The 26,265-nt window shown below is 37.3% G+C and overlaps 1 protein-coding gene across 2 annotated transcripts in view; it reads right to left on the reverse strand.

Moving 5' to 3' along the window:
- The window catches only part of LOC5576812 (pyrokinin-1 receptor), a 351,135-nt gene that overhangs the window by 262,032 nt on the left and 62,838 nt on the right, over window positions 1-26,265 (reverse strand). The gene's annotated exons all lie outside the window — the stretch shown is intronic.

Genomic DNA, 26,265 nt, shown 5'->3' on the forward strand with positions numbered 1-26,265 from the left:
TGTAGATTGGAATCAGGTTACTTTTTAAAGAAATTTAACTTTATTGAGTTAGATTTGGATTGGATTTACATAAAATTATATTTTAATTGGCGTAGAATGAGAGTCAAATTGGATTAATATTGAATGTGCATTAGATATGCATTGCTTTGGGATTTAGATTCGTTTTGGCTTATATGCAAATGGAATATGGATATAGATAAGATATTGATAGGTAATCCTTGCGCTGATGGTGGCTAAATAATCATCATCATCATCATCATCATAGATAAGATATTGATAGAATCAAATTCCTTTGATTAAATTTGGATTGAATGAGGACTGGATTTGGAATAGATTTGAATTGAGATTGGATATGGCTGGAATTTTTATTAGATTAGCTTGGTATGGATTGGATTTACACTTTGATTTATATTTGTATGTGGGCTAGATATCAATAAGATAGAAATCAGATTTTGATTGCATTTAGATATGATATAGATGTTTTTGAATAGATTCGAATGGAATAAATTTTGATTAAATTTGGGTAGCGTTGAATACTTATTGGATTTGATAGAATATGGTTTGAATAAGGTTTATCCAAAACAAATTGAATTTGGACTGAAATCATAATTAATTTGGATAAAATAATATTTTGTTCAACTTTTCATTGAATTTGAATGGGCTTTGAAATAGAATAATTATTTCATTTGGATCTAATATGGAATAAAAACAAGTTTCAAATTCGATTGCATTTACAATTTGCTTCATTTTGAGAGTAGAGAAGGGAGCGATTGTGGTGTACAGAGTCTGCGTTACGAGATTTGGATAAATCGTATTTTCTCGTACATTTCTGAAAAGGTAAAAATGATAGTCTTGTTTGTTTCAGTGTTTTCAAATGTTAATAGCTCATGATGAGCTTTGCATCTGGCAAAAGCTTTTCGATTTGAATCGACGTAGCCTTCGTTTGTATTGGTAAAAACGAGAATGAGCTGCGTGTTCAGTCAAACGCTGTACCTGTATGCATAGCCGTGAATGATAAAGTGAGAGAAAATGAAAGATGTTCGGCAGATAGAAGAGTGCATGGTGACGTCACGAAAAATTCTCCTTCTCTGTCCCTCTTTCATCACGCTCAATTGACTGTCCTGCTCTTTGACACTCACTGCTGGAATTGTTTAGATTTTTTTTATATGGAGTTGACATTCACTGCTGGAATTGTTGACATTTTTTTTATATGGAGTTTCGAGGTTAGGTCAAGCGTGCAACGATCTATGGCTGCGAATGAAACAGCGCTGATGGTTGGTGCGGGATGAGTATGTATGTGTGTCTTTTTCGAAGCTGTTGTGAGGTTGAATAATGTTCGGCTGGAGGTTCAGTTTGTTAATGGATTTTGCGACGAACACCCGCGAAAAAACATACTCCCGAAATTGAGCCGGCGAGTATCGGTTACCACAGATGCTAAAAAGAATTTCTCTAGAATTTGATCCAGGAAATCCATAAGAACTCCATAACTACTATATCCAGTAATTTCCTCGGGAATTACTATGATTTTTTTCCAAAACTATTCTAGAATTCTCTCCAGATACTTTTTCACTAATCCTTCAACCGAATTCGCCAGTTGATCTTCCATAGATTTCTACAGAATTTCTTTCGAGGACAATAATAAAAGTTTAGTCCACAGGGTTTACAAACAATAGCTCAAGGGTTTTTTTTTTTTTTTTTCAAAAAACTTTGCAAGAACTCCTTCGCCTGTTCATATAGATTATTTTAAAAATTCATCCACGTTTTCTCTCAGAAATCGAAAATTCCTTGACGGGTTCTTAAAACCACCAATTTTACCAAGCATTTATTAAAAAGTTTCTCATGAAATTTCAATGCAATCTTCAAAAGTTTGTTTAAATTTTCCCACCAGTTAATACTGCAGCAAATTTCTCAATATTTCTTTCGATTATTCCTACATACATTTCTATAGAGATTCTGTCTGTTTTTCGAAAAATTTCTTTTGAAAATATCGGGCATCCCGATATTCAATTTTTATTCGATTATCTTGGCAAATTATTTAGGAAATCTTTCTGATCTTCCCCAGAAGTTATTTCAGAGAACCTTGTTCATTAAAGGTGACTTTAAAACTTATCCCAGTTTCAACAGAGGTTATTCTAGGACTTACTTTAAAAAATAACACACGGATTTATTTTCCAGAAAAAAATCCTAGGCATTTCCCTAGAAACATTCCTGAAAAAATTCTTGAAAAAAAAACTTTCAAGAAGTAGCTAAGTATGCTGTTTTGCTCAAGAATAGTAAAGAAATCCTTTGACTGGATGGGTCAAGAAATTTCCTACTGAGAGGCCTATTTGAAATGACATTTCTTCTAAACTGCATATAGCGATCAAAGAAATGTGATTTTCTTGAACATATTTGGAAGTAAATTTTCCACGCATTGAAATAAACGATTACTTTTCTTGTCATCAGCAAACCAGCCTTTACTTAAGAAAATCTCAACGAATTACTGGATAAATTTATTTACAAATCTTAGATGGAATCTCTGGAGCAAATGCTGAAGATATCTTTAGAGAAATCTTATGTAAATCCTAAAAAAAAACAATTTTAAAGGAAATTCATAGAAATTTCTGGTGACGCTATTGATTGAAATTTAGAAGATGTTTGACCGGGAATATTAGAAGATGTCCCAGGGAAATCGATGAATAAAATCTTGGAGGAGTTAGGACTTTCTTTAAAAATATAGCAAATGAATTTTGGAGGAATTCAGATGATTTTTGAAATAATCTTCGAAGAATTTCAATTTCTGTAGTTTCTCTTGGAAAATCCATGTTGAATTTTTAAAGTATCTTTCATATAATTCTTGGAGAAATTCCATGGGAAAATTCGTGAAAAAAATCATTAGAAAATAATCACTAAATATATATTTTTTTTAAATTTCCGGAGATCTGAATGTTTGGGCAAATACATGAATAAATTTCTGATGAAATTGCTAGAGAAAATCATAAGAAAATACATACTTGCTATGAATAATCAAATTCTTATTCTTTCATTAGATTTTGTTTAAAAAAAACTAGGCAGTCTTCTAAGATTTATGTGTTTTTTTTTCTGTTGAGCGAAAAAATCGCATGATAATATCATTAAAACGCTGGAAAACAGTACAATTTCCTTAACTCAACTCAAAGTCGACCAAAATGTAACTTTCAATTTCCAGTTCGGGGTTAACATTTTTCTTTGCTTCACTATGCAAAAATATTTGCCAACGTTTGTCCTACCCATGGTTGCGAACGTGGACGCGCCTCTGTTTTCAAAGGTTATTTTTAGTAACGATAAAAACCAGTCCAAATTCCAATTTGAAGTACAGTTCAAAGACCAGTCTAAAGTCAAGTCCAAAGTCCAGTCAAAAGTCCAGTTCAAAGTCCAGTACAAAGTCCAATCAAAAGTCCAGTCAAAAGTCCATTCAAAAGTCCAGTCCAAAGTCCAGTCCAAAGGCCAGTCCAAAGTCCAGTCCAATGTTCAGTCCAAAGTCCAGTCCAAAGTATGATCCAAAATCCAGTCCAAAGTCCAGTCCAAAATCTAGTCCAAAGTCCAATCCAAAGTCCAATCCAAAACTCAGCTCAAAGTCCAATCCTAAGTCCAGTCCAAAGTCCAGCCTAAGTTCGGTCTAAAGTTCTGTTCAAATTCTAGTCTTGAGTCAAGGCCAAATTCCAGTTCAAAGTCCAATCCAAATCATGTCTAAAGTGCAGTCAAAATCTCAGTATGAAGTCCAGTCCGAAATCTAGCCTAAGATTGGTCTAAAGTCCAGTCCAAAATCCAGCCTAAAGTCCAGTCGAAAGTCCAGTCCGAAGTCCAATACAAACTTCAGTCCAAAGTCCAGCCAAAGTCTAATAAAAAGTCAAGTCTTAAGTCTAGTCAAAATCTCAGTTCGAAGTTCAGCCTAATTTCGGTCAAAAGTTCTGTTCAAATTCTAGTCTAAAGTCAAGGCCAAATTCCAGTCCAAAGTCCAAATCCTGTCTAAAGTCCAGTCAAATTCCCAATCTGAAGTCCAGTCCGAAGTCTAGCCTAAGTTTGGTCTAAAGTTCAGTCCAAATTCCTGTCCAAAGTTAAGTCGAAATTTGCAGTTCAAAGTCCAATGCAAAATGCTGTATAACGTCCAGTCGAAAGTCTAGTCAAAATCTCAGTCTGAAGTCCAGTCTAAAGTCCGGTCCAAAACCCAGTCCAAAGTCCAGTCCAAAGTCTAGTCTTAAGTCCAGTTCAAATCTAAGGCCAAATTCTAGTCCAAGGTCCAATTCAAAGTCCAGTCCAATGTCCAGTCCAAAGTCTAGTCTTAAGTCTAGTCCAAATCTTAGGCCAAATTACAGTCCAAATTCCAATTCAAAGTCCAGTTTAAAGTGCAGTCCAAAGTCCAGTCCAAAGTCTAGTCTTAATTCTAGTCCAAATCTAAGGCCAAATTCCAGTCCAAAATCCAATTCAAAGTCCAGTCTAAAGTCCGGTCCAAAACCCAGTCCAAAGTCCAGTCCAAGTCCAGTCCAAAGTCCAGTCCAAAGTCCAGTCCAAAGTCCAGTCCAAAGTCCAGTCCAAAGTCCAGTCCAAAGTCCAGTCCAAAGTCCAGTCCAAAGTCCAGTCCAAAGCCCAGTCCCCATGGATAAGGAGGAAAAATGCGGCTCTTACTAAAAACTAGCTTTGCGATGTTGTCTTTTGAGGAAGATACGTTGATAGAAAATTAAAAAAGCACATTGAGATTCATAATGTCCAACTTTTCAAATGTTATTTTTAGCAACGATAAGAACAGAAAGGTATGTGTGTATTTAAATTATCTTCTTCTTCTTGGCATTAACGTCCTTACTGGGACAGAACCTGCTTCTCAGCTTAGTGTTCTCATGAGCACTTCCACAGTTATTAACTGAAAACTTTCTTTGCCAGAGTTGCCATTTTCGCATTTGTATATCGTGTGGCAGGTACGATTATACTCTACGCCCAGGAAAGTCAAGGAAATTTCCATTACGAAAAGATCCTGGACCGACCGGGAATCGAACCCAGACACCTTCAGCATGGCTTTGCTTTGTAGCCGCGGACTCTAACCACTCGGCTAAGGAAGGCACCGATTACGATTTTACATTATATGAAACAGGAATGAAAGTTTATGTTGCCACTTGTAGTGACTAACCATTCAAAGTTATTTTGAACATAACATAAACGTAACGTTGCAACGATAAAACGTGTTAACATAAGCATGGAACGAGCTCACCAGTTGGTAATCCATCCTCGTCTGAAAACGAATAGTTGCTTTAGAGCAACGCGAACCGGTTGCACATCGCTGAAATGCAGATCTTTGAATTTAAAATGGTTCGAACGTCCTGAACTCATGAAACAGAGCAAAGTGAAATGGAATATTGTGGAACGTAAAGGATAAAAAATACAAATGAAAGCGGTATATCTTAGAGACTGTGCCCAAAAAGAGAAAACGGTTCATCATTCAGCAATAACCAACACTAGAATTTGAAACAAAACTACCTCTTTCTCCTCATTTGAACACATATGAATAACAGACGGGTGGAAAATTCGTATCGATTCAACTTATGTCAGATTTCCAACTGTTCACTTGAAGTAGGCGACTGCTGTGTGAGTCGTAATTCTGTAATTTGTCTGATGGCTATAATTTCGGCTGAAGAAGGCTTCCAGAGAAACAGACTGAGAGATTTCATAGTACTGCTGGGTTTCAAACAATCTCAAATCAAAAATCAAAGTCCATTGAGACGGAAAATGAAATTCAAGAAATCACAAAAAGCTACTTGGAATATACCGGCTTCACAATCATTTATCAACCCTCCCCACAGTTTTGTTTTTATTCAATTGTGTCTAGGACCCTTCGCTCCAATTTGTTTGCTATTAGGGAAATATAGAACTCCTACATCACACTTGCCGCCGGCCTGATTCCACCGAGAATTCAGCTCTCATATGAGGAAATACCCATCACCGGCACGTGCATGAGTGGATGAGAAAGGCAAAATCGAATTACTTTACCCAGCACCAAACTGTGCCGGAGCTTGGGTTGACGATAAAAAGCAACACTTTGATGATTGATCAACAACTGCTGGAGGAAAGCTTTTGAAATTTGATTCAATGAAATCGTTCCTTTTAGTATACCTATCATGGAACACAAAAATGCATTTGTACACGTGGTGGGGACCAATCTTGTGGAAATTTGAATCGCAAGGTTCGGCAAACTCGGATGGGCATCATCATCATATGGAGGAACATGACCAGAATATTGTCTGAAGTAAAGCAAACTAGTTGTTTTTGCGCACTTTTTTTTCGTTCATTTGGACGCCCCAAATTAAATTGCTCTACTCACCCAATAATGGAAACGTTTTCACCAGGGGTTGAGCAAATGAAGCTGCCAAGAAAGTAGAAACTATAGAGTTTTTTTTTTCGTTAAGAGTTTTGCTGCTTTCCAAGCGCTCGACATACTTAATTTTTGCAGCAAGTATAATTATAGAGCGATTCTGCAAATTCTGATTTTGCAAAGGATACTTAATTAGGTAAAGTGAAGAAATAAAGTACCTTTAATGGATATAAGTAGATATAAGGAGATATTAAAGTATAGAAATATAGAGATATAGAGATATATAGATATAGAAATATAGGAATATAGAGCTAAAGAGTTTTAAATATACAGATGAAGTCAGTGACAGAGATACGAACAGAGCTTTCTTATTATGATTCTATATCGAGAAGTGGAAATCCAATTCTAAAGAATTTAAGTAATTTGAAATTTGGCAGATACGCGGAACGCGATCCAAAGTGATTCAAATATACTTATATCTTGAAGCATCGATTTTTTTTAGACTTAGGACTAAACTAAACATCCATTTCTCTTTTTGTTTCTGTTGCATCGTTCTTTTTAATCGGTATCGCCCATTTCCATTATCATGTATCTCAAAAACTCCTCCATCGAATCGTCAACATTTGCTGTTGGCATTTCAATGAAGCTATCAGAAGAAAGGTCAGACTGCCTGCTGTTTAATTATTTATTCAGCAGAGCATCCATGAAATTCAGTTTGAACTTTTCACTCATTCCATGACACCTCATTTTACGTCTCAGTTAATAACGTTGGGTTAGTAGATAGAACACATGCTGCTCACGTCCTAAACCTGGGATAAAATATCGTTCTTGAAGTTATTACTAACCCAAAAAGAACCTTTCTACATCCAAAACTTTCATCACATGACAGAACAAGTACAGGTTTGAAAACTACATTAGGATCATTATATTGCAATAAAGAACAAGTTAGTATTTCAGTATATCGCATTAAATGCAAGAATCGTTTGTGATTCAGTATCATTCATCACGCACCAGTAAAGCTAGAATTTGATTAGGCGAAACTTATCTAGATTACCTTCTCAAAACACAATTCAAAGAGAAAGCTAACAAACTTTATCGTAGCGGAACAAGAACATTGCCAAAGCCAACTGTGTAAATACGGAGCAGCTTCCTCCGACTTGAAAATTTAGCTCATCGTACCGTTTTAACTCGACCTCCAACAGGGTCCGCCTACTGTGTTTGTTGTTGGCAAACTTTTCGAACCGGTTGACACGCAGTTTTACTGTCACGAAACTTTTCTAGGCAACCAGGGGGAGATCGCAACTTTTTACAACATACACGCCTATAAAAGGAACGAGGCCATAACCTAGCAAGATTCTTGCAGTACTTTTACTCGCTGTACCTCGCAAAACAATCTTCATTGCCTGTACTCAATGGTCGGGGTCACCGACAGAATCAATTTCTCCTTCGCTGGGTCATGCATGTGCTGTGCGGCTAATAAATGAGCCAACTAATTGGTCGTTCCTATCGCAGCCCGATAAGCATTCAAATGTATTCTTTCCATCCGCATGACCTACCAGCCCTGCTGATCGCAGCAAGCTTTCCCCCAAGCCAGAACGAACAGAGTAGGGAATTGTTCTAGATGAGCGAGGGGTTAGATAGATGAAATAACATACCGTTTTTATATCAGCTTCTAGATTCTACGTGTTTTACGTGCTGACGGTTTTGATCACTATTTTTATAAATTTTAGAAGCTAAAGCTCTTTTTTAGCTAACATTCGACTTATATCCAAATCACTTGTTTCGCACTAATCTACACACTTTCGACTAACCTTTGTCTCTCTTTTGAATCACCCACAGCCACATTTATTACTCATTTGATTAATTTTCAAATCATTCTCATGACCCAATTTTTTCTCGAACCTGACTAGTTCTTGACTCACTGATTATTACCGTTCTACTCACGTTCGTCTGTCAAGATGCTCCCGTGACTTTAACCCTAAACTATATTAAATTAATTCACAATCTATCATATTTCAACCTTGTGTCTATTTTGCGTACAGCTGTAAAGCAGGGTCAAAATTCGTTCTGGTTAAGAATCTTTTCTCCACTGTAAACTAGGAAATAATTCGTTGTTTCCTGCAAACAGTTTCATAACGTGTATGTCATGAAATTCAGTCTCTAAATTAAAACGAACATGTATTATATTGTACTATTCAAACATTTTCTAATCGAAATTCATTTATTCCGTATTGAGAACTAACATTGAAACACAATGTACCAATCATTTGTTCAAACGGTACGAATTAACAGAGCTTTAATGCTTTGAATGAAAAAAAATGCACGAATCCATTTTACCAAACTTACGATTTAAGAATATATTTTATAGTGTTTTTATAGGCTGAACAGAGAGAGTTACAAGGAAGCAAGATCAGCTGGAAAGCGTTTTGATTCACTTCGGCAGTGGGGTTTTTTGAAAGCTACTGAGCTCATCCATTATTTTGGGTTTTGTGCAACGTAAGAACTATATCACAATCACACCACGCGACGCGAGACAGGACACAACACTTATGGTTCTTACAAACGTTAAAAGGACATATAAATTACCTTTTTTTTAACATTTAAAAAAAGGTAATTTATATGTCCTTTTAACGTTTGTAAGAACCATAAGTGTTGTGTCCTGTCTCGCGTCGCGTCGTGTGATTGTACTGAGCTCATATTTGACCACAATGTGCGTCGTATTGAAGTGTTTTTTATTGCAATATTTCAGACAATTCGGCCGAGAAAAACTGCTTTTCTCAGACTTTTCACTACTAGATAGCCCTTGAACTGCTCAATAGCTTTGCCGAAGACACCAACATTCTATCTGTTAAGAATCTTGAGATACAGACAATTCGAGAAAATTTGTCACTAGCGCCACCTAGCGAGAAAATCCTCAATAAGACTCTTTTCCGCCAGATTGTCCATGAATTGCTGAACAGCTTTGCCGAAAACGCCAACCTTCTAGCTAATAAGGATATTGAGATACAGATGAATGAATCAAATTTGTCACTACTGCCACCTAGCGGATGAATTCTCAATAAGATTTTTCATCGCCAGATGTGGGTAAAATGATCAGCTTCTTCTTTTTCTTGGCATTACGTCCTCACTGAGATAAAGCTGCTTCTCAGCTTAGTGTTCAATCAGCACTTTAACAGTTATTAACTGAGAGCTTTCTTTGCCAAAGTTGCCATTTTCGCATTCGTGTATCGTGTGGAAGGTACGATGATACTCTATGCCCAGGGAAGTCAAGGAAATTTCCATTACGAAAAGATCCTGGACCGACCGAGAATCGAACCCAGACACCTTCAGCATGGCTTTGCTTAGTAGCCGCGGACTCTAACCACCCGGCTAAGGAAGGAAATGAACAGCTGTTGGTGGTAAAATGAACATCATGCAGAAAACGTGAGAAAAACAAATATTTTTGAAAATTTTCGTTGCATTGCCGAAAATATATCCGTTAATGATTGTTACCCATTCAAAAAGAAATCTACAGGTACCGTCAAACGGGGCTTCTTTTGACACTATTTCCACATTCTTTAACTTTGAGGATTTGTAACTCTTAGAATTATGGATAGATGTTGATAATTTTTGCCTATATTTAAGTTGTATATGTACGTAACAAATGTGCAAAATATGAGGCCAATCGATCAAGAAATAACAAAAATGCTTGAATAGCGAAAAAAGTGTGTCCTTCAAGACAAAAAAATTTTCACAATTTGCTAATGAAATGATTTTTCCTTATAACTTTCAAACTGATTCAATAGATTGTCGTCCACTGTGATGTTATGGAAAGTTGTTCATTGATAAACTTAATGTAGAAAATTGCAAAGCTAGAATCAATTACACATATATAACAAATTTCAACGAAACATGCCATTCACTATTCTCAGTTTGCAGTAAGAAACTTAAATTTTCATCTTCCACTTAAATGGAACTATCATTTACGAATGCTCGATTTTCAAGTTGACATAAACGAACGACGTAACTACTAGGTACTGCGATGATAAATGAGTTATGTACAAAAACTCTTTATTTTTTCTTTTCTTACTGTTATGTGAACAATATGTTGAATGATCACATTAATACCGGTAACTAATTTATTACCAGTAAGTAATTTTCATTAAAAACGCAATCTATGAAGTAAAGTTTAGCAAAATCGTAAAGAATTAAGTTTGCTTTTGTAATATGCTTTAAGCTTCTTAGTAGCTTAGAGCTGGCTTAAGAGTAGGTTAATTTAAGCATTTGAAGGATGCAACTGTTTTGTACTACAAATTCATGTAAAATATGACGAAACATAGTTTTTTAGAGATTATGTTGTGAATTTGACATTGGTACGTATTGAAATTTGTGTGTTTTATGTCTAATAACTTTTACAAACATTTATTTTTTTTTTTTATGTGGTAAATAACACAAACCAAAACATTATAATAAAATAAAAGTCGCAAAAATAAGACCTTTGATCAATTATTTTAATAAAACAACAATTTTAAGCAAAACAAATCACAAGATTTTCATGAAACATGAGGATTTGATAGTTTTGTGATGCTCCCAATAAGTTTCCACGACATGGGTGAAATTCAAACAATGTTTGTATAGTCACCCTTACCCTTACCTTGTGAATATTTATTCGGGCTTTTTTGAAATGTTTTCTTGTTTATCCTGTTATTGTTGATGTTGTTCCAAGAAAAAATCATGCCTAATGGTAGAGCATACATTGATCAATAAAAGTGCTGAAGACACAAAATTGCTCAGATTAATATTTACGCTGCTAATAAATACAAAAGGTGAGTGTCCAAAGTAGCCCCTGGAATCAAAAGCCCCGTCCGACGGTATCAGATTTGACATCATATCATAACGACATTGACCTCACTGAAAAACCTCAAGACTCCCGAGCTAAAAATTACGTCAGTTCTAATTTTCAAACGTGGTTTTCTAAAATTTAAGTTTTCGTTGACATTTTTATTTCAATTGACCTCCGTATCAACCCGAATACTCCGATTTATGCTCTTAATCGTCCGTGCGTGATAAAAATTCAATCAAATTTGTTTTTTCTCGATAAAACGCACGGTGTTCATTTTACCACCCCTATTCATCTTTCCACCATTTCCCCTAATTTCAATATACATATATTGTCTCTTTATTTATTTCATGTCGTCAATCAGAAGTAGACCATTTTGTTACAATTTTAAACTTAATATTATATAGTTTGAGAACGTTATTTTCTTAATCTAGTTCGAATTTTGATATGACATAAATTTTTGTTTTAGTTCCGATTTCGTCATAGTAAAGTCAATGGTTTCGCAATGTTTATTGTAAACAGACATTATTTGATTTAAAGGCTCAAATTTGGCATGATTTGTGCGGTGATGGTTTGTATAAAAAATACTACGGCTTCGCAGTTGTCTTGAAGGAGCATAAAAATTTAATTTTGACAAAAGTGTCATCGAGTCAATACGATGCGAAACTATATCGTTTACGAACGAGACCATTGCAAATTCGCGACGTTTCTTCAATGTGTGAATATTAATTAGCATGCATCGTACTTCATAAGATGGTAGGGGTAACCTTGTCCAACCTAATTTTCGAAGTGCGAACAACAGAAATTGTTTTTGAACTGATTCTATACGATTTTCATGGGTTGATGAAAATGGTGACCAAACTTTGCTACAGTATTCTAAAATTGAACGCACATAGGTTATGTATAATGTTTTTATAGTGTATGGATCGTGAAAATAATAGCTAAATCGTTTTATAAATGCTAACATCTTGTTTGCCTTGTTGATAATTGTATTATAGTGATCTATAAAAGTAACTTTGGAATCTTAACATTACTTAACATTACTAAAAACATATTTTGAATAGTTCGGCATTATGGATGTTGACGTATTTTTTAAATTTTCCACCAAAAACATCTCCAAACAAAGGACTTGGCCGGCGCCATTATTGATTAATAATATTAGATCTGCTAAAATTGTACTTCGATAATAAGCGGACCCTCCCATCGTTTATTCATTTGGATCAAAGTGCAATTCTTACCAGTTCCGATCAATCACGGAGTAGCAACCATTGACATGTACAGTCAGTCTATGCTATGCTATACTATGAAGAACCAGCTAAAGTTTTGAGGGACATTAAACGTTTTCAATACTCGAAAACTAGAGATCAACCATAATAGTTCACCAAAATGCGTTCCAATAAGCTTGGCACAGATGTTTAGATATAAATTGATCACTTTATCGTAAATTTAAGGCGTCCCGAGGACCAGAAAATGGTAATTTGTAGGATCATTTAAATGCAGGACACATGGCAATCCAATTCAATGATTTCTCAAAAGGGTTACGCTGATGCGTTTTTCTTAAGGACATATCTCCTTGGGTACCAAAATGGCCTCTAATATGACACCTTACTTCCCCCTTCACTTTCCACTCCCTCCTCCCACGCTTGTCACAGTGTTTTGGAGAGCGATCACAAAAAATGATTATTTGAAGTTACTAACCTTATTGTAGAGCGGTGGTTTCTTAACTGAAAGTATTCTTTAATGTGTTTTACACAAATTACCTGTTTTTAAATGCAAACAAGTAGTTATTGCTGTGATTTGTGTTATCACGCACTATCGAATCACTTCTTCTTCACGCACCGTGTTGTTGTTTGAAGTCTTTTCGGTGCCCGTTCTAAAATTCACTTTTCATGGTATTTCTACTCACCGTGACAATTCAAAAATCTGATGCGATGCATGTAATACTAGACTGATGCAAATTTTGAAGTTTTTGCTCCCCTATGCTTAAACGGTGTCAATTATGATGAAAATCATTCTCCTGAAATTTGAAGTTATTTGGAAAAAAATTGGTTGTGCACAGGCCATTTGAAGTTTCTATGGAAATTACTATGGAAAAGACAAACCTTTTGTGTTCAGTCCTCTAACTGCTCGTAATAATAATTTATGGAAAAGTGAACAAACTCTACTCATGTGAAATCTTCCCAGCTACATCTTTGCCGAAGACTACATATTGATTGGACGTAAGGATAATTTGCTATTATTGATAACAAAGTCTAAATCATGCTGAGATGATCATTTAATTACTTTCAGAGCAACACTGCTGTTATGCTGTAGAACATAGTAGCCTGGATTACTTTGATCTATTCTACCCGCCAGGAGCACCACTGTTGCCTGTTTTCTAGCGTAATGCTTCTGGGAGCAATAAAACACTTAAGTTCACTGATTTGTGCTCGAAAAATAACACCGGAATACAAATTCACTGGGCCAACATTGTTTATGAATCGGATGCGCAGCTCTCACTGATTGGAAGTGATGTCAGTTTTTATGTTTGGATTTAAAATTGTTTGGATATTCATACACTTGCTACAACCACGAATTTTACAATTTCATAACACTCAGAAGGTGTACAATATCACAAGTGTTGCAAAACATGTTTAAGCAAGAGAAAAATAATGTACGACGCAATTTATCAGCAAAAATGAATATTAGATATTATACAGTACAATTGACTGTAGAATTCAAATGCATACTGATGTCAACTTTCTCCGTCCGTGAGAAGCGAGAGAAGAGAGGAGAAAACTGAACTGCCAAAAAAAGTAAACAACACACGCATGGTGTGAAAAATGCTTATAATTTTAGTCAAAAAACATGTTTCCACTACCAAATGAAATAAATTGTGATTTTGAGCTTTAAGGAAGTTGTTGAAGAATTCATATCGACATTTGTATGATACGTGTGCAAGTAATACTGCTTACATAATTCTGTAGGTGGAGGTATACATGGAACATGATGATTTATTTTTGGCCGACGCACATAACATTGTGCTCCGCCGTGTTGGGTGGCTCGAGAGGGTGGTTTAGCGGGTGGCTCGAGTGGGTGGCAACATTATGTTTACGTGCTCAATAAACCTTCACCTTAAAATTCCACGACATAGGGTAGAAGCACCGGTTTTTTTCCATACGCCAGTTGTAGCCATAGTGGGTTATACACCGTTTTACATAGCCAATCAGCATTAAACCTTTTGTGCTCAGTAGATCACATTCATATGATAGAGCTACATTCATTTACTAGTCCAAATTGATTCAAAACATAAGAAAAACAATCAATTTTCCTTATAATTTTAACTCCCATACACCTAATTTGGCCAGGACACTCCTAATTTGGCCACTCTCATGAGAAATCAATGCGATTAGCCAATTTAGGAACCGAAGTTAAAACTCTGGCCGAAACTGGTTCCGTCGGCCTGTATTGAACAACAGGATTTTCAAAGCGAAAATATGGTTTTAGCTCAGTTTTGATATTTTACACACATAGTATGGATTGAAAGCTTGCATTTGACATATTTGTAATGTAAAAACGGCTACCCATTTAATTTTTATTGACATTTTCTCTGAGGCTTGCCAAAACCGGTGCTTTTACCCTAGTGACCACATTATAACTGATTCCGAAAATTATCTGTGCCTTGAAATTTGACTACCCACAAGGCGCAGAAGCACAGTACCCTTCTCACCCGACCTGACCCAGCGACCCACCGGAATAACTACGGCCACAGGAACATTCCCGAGTTCCTTTAACCACTTCTAGAAACTATATATATGTATACGAGTGTACTAACAAAACATAGTTGAAATCCGTTAAATTTTTACTGAGTGGTGTGAGTATTAGTATACTTTCTTTCACTTAGGCATATACGGGTTAATACGTTTCTATGGAAACGTATAGTTATAAAAATTAGACGAAGATTATCAAATTTAAGAAGTTCGATTTTTTATGTAACTCTGCATTATGTTCTCCGAAACGATTCCTCTTACATATTAGATTCAACACAATTCCTCATAAAAAATTAGATATTTCAGCAACCACATGAAGCATTCCAGTTTGCCCCAGTGTCTCCGCAAGAAAATGTGTTAACCGGACGATAACGCCCAGCTCCGGGGTAAAGTGCTTGCCTCTCATGGACGCCCGTTACGATTAAATTATGCAAATGAGAAAAATGTTTTCCAAACAAGTCGCCTGTTTTCCTTGTAAGACGATCGTCTGCAAATTGAAATCAAACGATGCTCCTCAAGCTGATGATTAACTGTTGATGCCCGGATAATCTACTCGCCGAAGGTCAAACAACTCAGTCTGGTGTTCCCATTAAGGCGCTGGGAAGCGACGAAGCGGCCACTCTGTGGGCTATCAATTAAGGATAGATTAGAGTAAAGCGGATAACTGCTGGTGTGGTGTCGAAGGGTGTCGTCGGATCACAGAGACCAGTCGTGTGTGAATAATAAAAATGGACATTGCGTTTCCTTGGAAGCTCAGAAGAAAAGCACATGCGCAGCCCATGAAATCAAATCCGTTGCTCAGGTAGAGACGGCATAATCTGCTGCTAAGGTGCTTCATTACATCCCACCACCCAAGTGTGCAAAACCGAAGACAGAACAGAACGAGCTGTTTTCACAAAATGTAAAATCCACTCAATAGCTATTTGTGCTCATTGAAGCAAGTCTCTGGTTACAATTGAGACATATTGCAGCAAGATAATACCCCAATCACCGTTACGGGAGAACGTCCAACAAAGATATTTCAAAAGACCATCCAATTCAATTTAAATTCCAACAAATTGTTCTGAGGATGAAAATATAAGAAGTGCAAAAAAATTTATGCAAAGTATCCCATTCAGCTGACAGCTTCCAGTTAGTAAGTTTGGATGTGCTGAGTAACATCAATTAGTCCGAGACGGATGCGAACTCTATGCTGGGATTCAAAAGCCATGAGCAACGATGAAGCAATCCGAACTATATGGTACCAGAGAGCATTTCTTTCCCCACGATTTAGCACTTGTCCCATTAACTCCGCCCGACTTCTACGGTAAACCTCATCTCGCCCTATCGTCCCATTCTTAGAACTTGCATATTTTTGTATTTCTGTTTGTTCAGTCCAAAGCTTCGCTTTCTGCTGCTGCGAGAAAAACATAATCCAATGGATCTCGCATTCAATTTACGTCCACTGGACGGAGCAAAAAAAGAATCCATTTTTCTACAACTGATCACCGTTTCTTTTTCGATGTGGACACTTATCGCTTTCTTGCCGGTCCCAGGGCTTAAGATGTAAATAATGGGAAAACGTGCCACCGCGGTGAAGTGCCCTGTAGTGGGTCCCCTGGATTTTGGGTTCATTCCTGCTCTGGACATATCATTGCCAGGGATAGAACACAAAACAAGTATAATGGAGATGTCAATTAAATATCACGTCACCCTAAAATTGAAGTATAATGACCAGGAAGCAAAAGGATGACAATGACCCGAGTGATTCGTTTGAACGGAAAATTTAACTTCTAAATAAACTCGGTCCCAAGCTCTCCAACTTTCCACCCCTTTTCTATCATCGAAACTTTGCCAATGAGACTGGGATGCTATAAAATCGAATAGGTACTCGTACTGTTGAACATAAAAAAAGGAGGACGACAGAAGGCTTGGTAAGCAAAATGAACGGAACGGAAAGATGCTTACCATAGTCAATCTATCTTAATTGAGACCACATCACCTCTACACATGGAATAGTTAACAGTTTATTTCGCCAACTGAAGTGTGGTTGTTTCCTGTTGTTTCCAAAATAATTGCAGTGTCAGTTGATTTCCATATAAAGTGCTAAACTTTGTCATGCTGTTTATACACTTCCTTGCATGTGTGTAGTAGAGCTGAAACTTTTTCGAAGAAATGTGCTTAATTTAGTAAGCTATCCGTCTTATCATTACTTCCAGAAAACTGTCCACATTCAAGCGCCTGTTTGGACACACAGGAAGTTATTCATCAAAGTTAGCTACACATAGACAGCTGTGTATTGTTCTTAGCGGTTGTATCAATAGGCTAAGAATAACACTACAGATCGTCTGTTCCGATGGTAATACTTCACCACAGAGGTGACCCCTAATTAATGGTGTGATGAATGATTGGAATTAATGGAAACAGAACCTGGGGAGTGAATACCTCCCACAGTAATATGCCCTTCTTTCGATGCCTTCTGCAGTAACAAGAATGAGGCTAAACGAGAGTGGGTTATTTACTTCAATTATCACAATGGTTTCGAATTGTGGTGAAGATGCATCGAAGTCAAACTTCTAACTTTCAAGTGCACAAATGTAGAGAACCAGATAAACGTTTACGCTCAAATTTCAATTCACTGGTCACTCGCTGGTGGTAACCAATCGATCAAACTTTCAGCGCCAATGGTTGTCAAGTTATTTAGATTTGTGCTCTTAGAAATTTGAGGTTTGGTTTCCCAAACTTTCAGAGGTTCCCAAACTTTCTGCAATGTTTTGGGAATAACGCGGCGCACCGGCACAATAAACTGAAGAGAGAGGACTTTCTTATGTATAAGATTTTTTTGTACTTTCCTTACTTCATTAGCAGAAGAATGAAAGCATTATATGGACACAACAACACTAAAATGACTTTGGGATTATGAGGGTCTTTCATGTATTTTGGACAGAGCGTTACACGTATATAATGCAGCCACTTCCATTTGATTTAGCCGTAAATGGCCAAATTAAATACGCGTAACGGCCTGTCCAAAATACTTTTTTTTACTTATCTCGTTTATTTGGCAGGCTCGGGCGCCGTAGGGCATAACAGAGCCGAAATCTTTTCTTTTTTTACATTGTTTACATTTCCAAATTTTATTTTAAAAACTATGTTAGTTTGAGGAAGTTTTAAGGTCAGGGAATACATTTGTACAACATGAAAGGAAAGGATTTTTTGGGATTTCTTAAGCTACTTAAACTACTAATCTGATGAAGCTTGAAGGGACAGGATGTCCAGATCTGTAACGAATCTAAACAAAAACGGTTTGTGGAAGACACGACGAGAAAAGGACAATTTGAAGGGGGAAAAGAAAGACGTTGAACGAACGACAATCAAACTCGGATATTGATACGCTTCAAAAACAGTTAGATAATATTCATATATTCAATATCAAGGCCCACCAACACTTCCCTGACAGGTTTCTGCTGTTTTCCTCGGATCCGAAGCGATCTGATATTTGGGTTGGGTCGTTTGACAACTAATCGATAAGTTTTTGATCGATCATTTCGATTTGCTATCAAACGACCCAAGCCACATGTCAGATCGCCTAGGCCCTACCAGAAAGCGAGCTTATTTGTGGCGGCCATTAGCGCTCGTAAAAAGCTGGATATGCTCGTGTAGCTCAAAATTTTTAAAACAGGAATAAGGCCTTATGTCGACACTTACAATGACGAACCATCCATAGTTTGTTTAGTGATTAAATAAATGAAACATTGCCATGATACAAATTTATGTTATCACAAGCATGAAACGAACTGAAATGCGGAATAATAAAAATAAATGGTTTTGCTAACGATACAACTAACACTTTCAAATGCTATAAAGTAGAATGATAAAAGGAAAGTTCTCACCGAATGTCAGAGCATGTCTTCATGGAAAGTTCATCCATTGTAGCTGCCGGAGCTACCCTTTTTCAGCTAGTGAAATGTAAAAGAAGCCTTACTCGAATGCTGCTCTTCTTTATCGTGCGAAGGCTTCGATTTCACAAATCTTGACCGATGAGAAACACTTTTTCTTTGCTCAGTTTTAGTTTCTTCGGATAGTTGATCTTTTTCTCTGCAGATACACTGTAAAGACGTTTCACTATCTATACAAACTTTTTATATGATAACAACAAATGCTTCTTTAACAAAACTGAAAAACCAAGTCACTTTTAAATGGCACAATATTCAGCCTAATATCAGCCAAAACGCTAACATTATAGAGTGAAAATCTACTCACACAAATATGCTTCTTCTACGACTCACACAAATATAAGAACTTCTTTTCTAATAAATGAGTATTCTACTTCAACACTCACTGGCGATAAAAAAAATAATTTTCACTAAAAAAAAATTACTACGAATGCACAAACGCCGAACTCTCCTGTTTCTTTTGTTGTGAACGATTGATAAGTTTCTTGAAAGTATCCTGCACACTCCATTTTTTTGATAATTTTTTTTTGTTCATTAATACTCATACAATTTTTTAAACTGTACTTAGATTTTTGAATCTTATCAATATCGATGCGAGGAGAGGAATTAGATAAGAAAAAAATATTAAAAGAGAAGCTTCCGTTTTCGAAACATAAATAAAAAGTAGGATTTGACATTGGAAAATGTGTCATCAAAAATGAGTGTTTTCTGAACTGAAAATGTTGAATCAATTTTTTTTTTGCTCACCTTAAAAAATATCCAAGTATTACCAATGCACTACAATGGACCACATTTTCATAGAAATTTCTTTCTAACTTTTTGACGTTGGATAACGTCTTACGGCAACATATGGGGGTACAATTCAGAAAAACGAAAAATTTAGCATGTAACGAAAAATGGTCAGGTTTTGACCGCTAATAACTCAGTCATTTATCGATAGATTTTCAATATTTATCCATGAATCGATTGGAAATTTATCTACGCGTCGATCCAAATGGAGGACACTATTGATTATTAGCAACAAACTATTGAAATATCGTAAAACGTTGACCCCTTTCTTATCTAACCAATCACGTTCAAGCACATTTTTCGGTTCCGCTTCCCACTATAAAAGCGCACCGCACCCTGCTTCTTCCCTCATTCTTCTTTTTGCCGTCAGACTGTGAACACGGTCGGCAAGCAAATTTCGAGAGTCATTCGCTTCCTCAGTTCAGTTTTCAATAGGACGCGAATACAACACGCATTAGAACCGAAGAACCACGCATTTCGGAGCCGCAGCAACTGAAGCCGCTCATTTGAGTGCACCAGCCAGCATAATCGTTTTCGGCCAGAAATCGTCGCTACCAGCCAGTGCTCCGCTGTCATTGCCATGCGGGAGGCTAGCGCGGTCATTCTGGTTCATTAGATCGAGCGGCACAGCCGTCACCGTCCGTGTAATATTCCCTAATTTGAACGAGATGGCTGAAGAAAATCGACCAAAGCCGCTTGTTGAAGCGCACATCGTCATCCGCACCGCAAATCTCATCGGGCGAGGAGGATTGCAACCAGTGCGCCGTCAAAGTGTGTCTGTGTTACGCAAATTCAACAATTCAATCGGCACTTTTCAGAGCCAACAAATGTGTTTTAAAGAGTTGATTGTGTAATATTCTTTAATTTGTTCGAGATGGCTGAAGAAAATCGACCAAAGCCGCCAAAATGTGTCCGTGTTACGCAAATTCAACAATTCAATCGGCCCTTTCCGGAGCCAACAAATGTGTTTTAAAGAGTTATTTGTACAATATTCCCTAATGTGTTTACCACATACTTGCTATAATCTCTTAATTCATCTCATAGCATCATAAAATAATTGATTTATTACGAATAATTGACAATACGGCAATTTGAAGCTGTTTCCGAGGATACTGCTGCAGTGCCGTCGGGTTGCAATAACAGCATAATGCTAATCTGTACATCCCTTACCCAGACATCAGTTTCATATAGCCTATTTCTCAGATAAGAAAACGAAGAATATGAAAGGAGGAGCATCATCTGCTATTCTAAGGGTATAAAACATCTCTCCCTCGTTGAATCTGGTTTCATTCTGTTTTCGCTTTCGAGCTGGTAAGAGCTCCTCCAAACCTGCTCAGCTCCTCGCCACCAGAGGCAAGCTGTTGTACAAGATGGCAGAAGAAAATCGACCAAAGCCGCTTGTTGAAGCGCACATCGTCATCCGCACCGCAAATCTCATCGGGCGAGAAGGATTGAAACCAGTGCGCCGTCAAAATGTGTCCGTGTTACGCAAATTCAACAATTCAATCGGCCCTTTTCAGAGCCAACAAATGTGTTTTAAAGAGTTGATTGTGTAATATTCCCTAATTTGTTCGAGATGGCTGAATAAAATCGACGAAAGCCGCTTGTTGAAGCGCACATCGTCATCCGCACCGCAAATCTCATCAGGCGAGGAGGATTGAAACCAGTGCGCCGTCAAAATGTGCCCGTGTTACGCAAATTCAACAACTCAATCGGCCCTTTTGAGAGCCAACAAATGTGTTTTAAAGAGTTATTTGTATAATATTCCCTAATGTGTTTACCACATACTTGCTATAATCTCTTAATTCATCTCATAGCATCATACAATAATTGATTTATTACGAATAATTGACAATATGGCAATTTGAAGCTGTTTCCGAGGATGCTGCTGCAGTGCCGTCGGGTTGCAATAACAGCATAATGCTAATCTGTACATCCCTTACCCAGACATCAGTTTCATATAGCCTATTTCCCAGATAAGAAAACGAAGAATATGAAAGGAGGAGCATCATCTGCTATTCTAAGGGTATAAAACATCCCTCCCTCGTTGAATCTGGTTTCATTCTGTTTTCGCTTTCGAGCTGGTAAGAGCTCCTCCAAACCTGCTCAGCTCCTCGCCACCAGAGGCAAGTTGTTGTACGAGATGGCAGAAGAAAATCGACCAAAGCCGCTTGTTGAAGCGCACATCGTCATCCGCACCGCAAATCTCATCGGGCGAGGAGGATTGAAACCAGTGCGCCGTCAAAATGTGTCCGTGTTACGCAAATTCAACAATTCAATCGGCCCTTTTCAGAGCCAACAAATGTGTTTTAAAGAGTTATTTGTATAATATTCCCTAATGTGTTTACCACATACTTGCTATAATCTCTTAATTCATCTCATTCCATCATACAATAATTGATTAATTACGAATAATTGACAATACGGCTATTTGAGGCTGTTTCCGAGGACGCAGCGTAGTTAACGTCATGCAATCGGGTCTTGTACACAGCCCCCTTTGATTTTTGTATAGAAATAAAAATAAATTAAAATATAAATTGCATAGCGCGTGAGAAATCTGAAACCCCCTCCCCCCATGAACCTTTATGTAATAAATGGATGACCCCTAAGGATATTATTTCCATCTATTAAATGTAAGGACTAAAGAATATGATTATCTCTGGGATTATTCATAAGGAACGGTCGCATTTCCCAAGTGATCCATTTCATTCATAATTTTCTTGTCAATTATCGCAGTCATGATCATTGATTAGTTGCGAGTTTGGTGATGCATTCCCTATTACGGACATCATTTTCATACAACAAACAGATCACCCAAAACTCTTTCTCTGTTTATTTGGAGAGCAAAAGTTACCGCCCATGCTTCTTCTTCCATCGACCGGTTCTATCGGTGTTGAAGTGTTAACCGAACCAACCAAATAATAACACTCAATATCCATAATAGATCAGAATTGACATGCAACAAATAGTTTGGAAATTGATTAGATTTTTAGATTTCTAGGTAAATCTTTCATAAGTTCGTGACGGTCCTAAATCAGGAAATAGAAGAAGCTAACGTTATCCAACGTCAACTTGGCGGTCGTATCTCGGAAACAACCTCTTACTTTTTATTTGTAGAAATTATATTATACATGCTTCAGCAAAGTTGTAGACCATTCAATTTCAAGCTTTACCGAAAAAAGTTTATTTGTATCTCTTAAATTGACCGATTTAGAGCTATTTTCCTACGGTGACAAAGAGTGGTCCGAACAAAACTGGTTTTCTGGCTCTAGAGTTTTCAATTCAAATTTCTCATCAAAGTAGTCTATGAAACACTTTTGGAGCTTTGAAAAATGCGTAATTTGGTGAGTGAAGGAACTCGCTATCTCCTTCTGTTTGGGAATTATTGTTGTTTTTCTCTAAAAAAAACATGCCTACTTTGATTGTGAATATCTCTGATTGGGGTAAACATAAAATAGTTATTTGAAAAAATCGAGTTTTGCAACGAGTTGCCTACAACATTTTTTGCTATTTCGAAAAATGCCATTTCAGCTGGATGAACTGTAAAAGCACAAACAATCATTTCAAGAGAACCTACATGGGCACACATCCATGCGTAGTATCAATTCAATATTCTTCAATCACGTAGGCTGTGATACAGTAGTACCTACCCATGAATGTCACAAGTTTTCACGCTCCCATCGATGTCAGGTAAGACAGCACAAACAGCAGCTGACTACAATTGTTTGACTATTCGATTCCAAATCAGAATCGCCAGCCATAAATCACGTGGTCATTCACTGGAAGAGGGAAGGTCTGGCCAATGATCACGGTTCATACAAATTTTATAATTTTGTGTATTAACAAATGATCGCGAGGGGGAGGGGGGTGGCCTGGAATCCCAAAAAACTGAACACGTGGCTGTCCATTGCCCCTGTCGGAATGAGATCGCACAACGGATCTAGAATCAGATGCAATTATGCTTATTCTGCGCGGCATGTGAGGCGAGACGAGTCGAAAGAGGGACAATTGTCGACTCGCTCCCATTAGTCGCCTCACATCACCCGAGGTAAGAACGACTCGTCTCGACTCTCACGCCGCGCAAATAAGCACAAATGGCATGAAGGGACTGGGACGTTCGGTTGATGCCTACCAAAACAGTACTGAAAAGTGCTACTTTTCAGCACCGAAAAGAGTGCTGAAAAGTAGCACTTTTCAGCACTGTTTTTTCAGTAGGAAAAGTAGGCCGTTATGTTGACCAACTTCTCAATGAAAAGTTGATTGATTTGCAACGGAATTGCAAAAAATATCTTTTGACGGCATTCAGAAGACAAAATAAAATTGTATATTATATCAAAAAATTACAGATGTGTTATTTTTGTAACTCTAATAAAATGTCTTGTAAATCTGCAGTTATTACCTCTGTTTTTAATTTCTTTGTAGCAAAAACAATTTTACATTTTATATTTTTCAAACAAGCAATCGGAGCAAAAATAGTCTCGAAGGCTATATTTTGAGTCAATCAAATAAATGCAGTAATTATATTTGCATCTTTTAAAGACACCAACACTTTAACGCTTTCAGTGGACGATTTTATCCCTTGAAAAAAGCACCATTTTAGACAACGGACCAGCATGCAACGCCCTGTGACACAATCAGAAAAAGTTCCTTAGCCTAGCTTAGCTTAGCTTAGACTGACTACACATATCAATGGTTGCTATTCCGTGATTGACCGAGGTCAGTGAAAATGCACAAAGAATCAACTAGAAGATCGGCTGGGATTGGCCATAATCTTCTTCAGTGTGCATAATTCAGTGCCTCTTTTTATACATGGTCAATAACGGCGCCGGCCACGTCCTTGCAGTCAGGTGGGATTGGGGGAAGGAATGTTAGTGTGTAACCTTTGCTATTTGGAGACCGTGTTTGCCTCTGCATCTCCACAAAGGTTACTGGGAGGGATGTTTGTTAATGGGAAGGATCGTTGGGTCACAGGATTCACTTTGATAAGTGATTAGACCATGATAAATAATTATTTGTGAGCTATAAATATGCTTATATGTAAATAAAATATTTTCATTTGGTGTGAACAATATCTATGTAGGGAAAAATTATGCCGACACTTGAGGTGACGAACTTATCAAAGTTTGTTGAATAAAGTGAACCTTTCGCAAGTCTACACTCGTAGTGTCGAACCATTCAAAGTTTTTTTCTAATTACAAAAATAAAAGTAAAAGGAAAAAGATGTTTTGAGAAAAAAAAAATTGGACGTAAATAATTTTTGAATCAGAGTTTATGTCGACACTCACAGTGACGAACCTTTCATAGTTTGTTGAAAATTAAAGGTGCAATCATACATATTTTATAGATTAGATATAGTAGCATGAAACGAGCTCACCAATTGATCCGTCATCCTTGAGCAGCAACAATCCACTTTCAGCTTCACTCGTTTGCTCGGCTATATAAAAACACACAGAGAAAATAGGCGCGCGACCCGAGAGGGAAAACAACTGACGACTATTCGGGCTTTCTTGACGCACTGCCAAGGAGCAAGCGTCAACGTCGAAAGATCAAAAAGAACTTATCGAACGCGGCACTTTTTCACTTTACTCGACATGTTTGATCCTGCCCTCATCGCCGGCCCCCGCAGGAGCAAGCGTCAAGGTCGAAGGATCAAACACAACTAAGCGATCACGCCACTTTTTCACTTTCACTCGACCGACGCGCGACATGTTTGATCCTGCCCTCATCGCCGGCCCACGCAGGAGCAAGCGTCAAGGTCGAAGGATCAAACACAACTCCCTGTGACACAATCAGAAAAAGTTCCTCACAAAAAGTTTTCCGGACTGAAGTAGGAATCGAAGTAACACTCCTCAGCATAATGCTTGACGACACTCCGCACGGCCTCGAATTCTTAAAACGAGTTGAAGTTCAAATGATAGTCGATGAAAACGACTAGAATCTGCTTCAAATTCGTCGAAGACCGGTTTCTTTAAACAAGCCTTACCATTTTATTTTATCTGAAGTGCTATGGCGCACCAGGTTGCCGCGGCGCACAGTTTGGGAAGTACTACCTTATGTGTATTAGGCAGTGTACTCTGTGCTTTTACATCATTGGCTACTCTTTATGGGAGCTGATTAGGTTTTTCTACATTTGTATGTCTACAAAACCTTAAGGAGGCAGAATCCGTCATTGATTTCGGAATTTTCAAAAGCATTTTTTTTCGATCAGAATCAATAAAATTTACGCGAAAAGGTATTCACTGCGTGACCACATATTCATCGAATAATTTTTAGTATCGAACAAAAATACTGCTCTTGAAGTTTCGATGATAACGATGACGGATCCAGTGCTTTGAAACGAGGCTCGCCGAGTTGGATATTTACAACGAATGCTGTAAAACATTGTACAACACTTTTTGTACTTTCGTAGAAGACCACCACTTGAGGCTACATTCACCATTATTTTGCAATTACTGGAAATTGTTATGTAATGATTCATTACGCAACTCAAAACAGTTGTGTAATGAAAAGGGATTGCGTAACATTCATCGCGCAACTGGTTTTATTTGCGTAATTACTATTACCGCACTGCATAACTCAATGCAGGAAAGAAGGCCGTTTCATGGCAGATTAGCGTGATGAAAAACAGCCTATTGAGATGAGAAATAGGAAAAAAAT

Source organism: Aedes aegypti, chromosome 1 (assembly GCF_002204515.2).
Source record: "Aedes aegypti strain LVP_AGWG chromosome 1, AaegL5.0 Primary Assembly, whole genome shotgun sequence".
Lineage (NCBI taxonomy): Eukaryota > Metazoa > Arthropoda > Insecta > Diptera > Culicidae > Aedes > Aedes aegypti.